Source organism: Sapajus apella, unplaced genomic scaffold (genome assembly GCF_009761245.1).
Source record: "Sapajus apella isolate SASKATOON/1434 unplaced genomic scaffold, GSC_monkey_1.0 scaffold71, whole genome shotgun sequence".
Lineage (NCBI taxonomy): Eukaryota > Metazoa > Chordata > Mammalia > Primates > Cebidae > Sapajus > Sapajus apella.
Window position 1 is genome coordinate 2,250,171 of NW_022437011.1, and position 1,836 is coordinate 2,252,006.

The following is a 1,836-nucleotide window of genomic DNA, read 5'->3' on the forward strand; positions in this document are numbered from 1 at the left end:
TAGACAGATGTGGTGGCCTGGGCCTGTGACCCCAGCTACTTGGGAGGCTGAGGTAGGAGGATCACTTGAGCCCAGGAGGTAGAGGCTGCAGTGAGCTGAGATCACACCACTGCATTCCAGGCTAGGTGACAGGAGTTGAGGCCCCATCTCAAAAACAAAAAAACAGACATGTAAGGTGGGGCACAGTGGCTCACTCCTGTAATCCTAGCACTATGTGAGGCCGAGGTGGATGGATCACTTGAGCCCAGGAGTTTGAGACCAGCCTGAGCAACTGTAGGAAAGCATAGCCATCGGTGGAGGGCGTGGAGACGATATTTTGTGGTTTGATTTGCATTTCCCTAGTGTCGCTGAGCAATTTTTCTTATACCTGCTGGCCATTTGTATGTCTTCTTTCGAGAAATGTCTATTCAGATGTTTTGCCCATTTTTAAAATCAGATTATATGTTTTTGTGCTATTAAGTTGTCCGAGCTCTTTATTCTGCTTATCAACCCCTTGTTGGATATACAGTTTGCAGATATTTTCTCCTATCCTGTAGGTGTCACTTTGATGGCTTCCTTTGCTGTGAGAAAAGGTTTAGTTTGATATAATCCCATGTGCCTATCTTCCCTTTTGTTGCCCATGTGTTTGAGGTCTGATTCAAAAAATCTTTGCTCAGACCAATGTCCTGAAGCCTTTCTCCAAGGCTTTCTTCTAGTACTTTCTTTTTTTTTTAAAGACGGGGTTTCACCATGTTGGTCAGGCTGGTCTTGAACTCCTGATCTCAGGTGATCCGCCCGCCTTGCCTCCAAAGTGCTTGGATTACAGGCATGAGCCACCACGCCTGGCCTTTCTTCTAGTACTTTAATAGTTTCAGATCTTACATTTCAGTCTTTAAACCATTTTGATTTGATTTTTTGTGTATGGTGAGCGAGAAGGGTCTAGTTTCATTCCTCTGCATGTGGATAGCTAGTTTTCCCAGCACCATTTGTTGAATAGACTATTCCTTCCCAGCATATGATCTAGGCACCTTTCTGGAAAATGAGTTGGCTGTAAACGTGTGAATTTATTTCTGGGTCTTTATTCTATTCCACTGGTCTATGTGTCTGTTTTTTTGTTGTTGTTGTTTTGGATTTTTTTTTTTTTTTTTAACTTTTTTGAGACAGAGTCTTGCTCTGTCACCCAGCCTGGAGCACAGTGGTATGATCTCTGCTCACTGCAACCTTTACCTCCTGGGTTCAAGCAATCCTCCCTCCTCAGCTTCCCGAGTAGCTGGGACCACAGGCATGTACCACCCCGCCCAGCTAATTTTTCGTATTTTCAATAGAGACAGGGTTTCACCATGTTGGCCAGGGTGGTCTTGAACTCCTGACCTCAGGTGATTCGCCTGCCTTGGCCTCCCCAAGTGCTGGGATTACAGGAGTAAGCCACCGTGCCCGGCAGGGAAATCAGTATATTGAGGAGATATCGGCACTCTCGCATTTATTGCAGTACTATTCACATTAGTCAAAATATGGAATCAACTTTAGTGCCAATCAATGGATAAACAGATAAAGAAAATATGGTGTATACATATGATGGAATATTATTCAGCCACAAAAAATAAGAAAATCCTGTCATTTGCAGCAACACGGATGGAACTGGAGGACATTATGTTAAGGGAACACAATGCCAGGCACAGAAAGACAAGTAATTGCATGCTGTCACCATATGTGGGAGCTAAAAAAGCTGATCTCATGAAGGTAGAGAGTGGAATGGTGATTACCAGAGACACTGGGAAGGAAGAGTTGGAGGAAAGGGAGATAGATAGCAGCTAGTTAATCGGTACAAAAATACAATTAGATAGAAGGAGTAAGCTC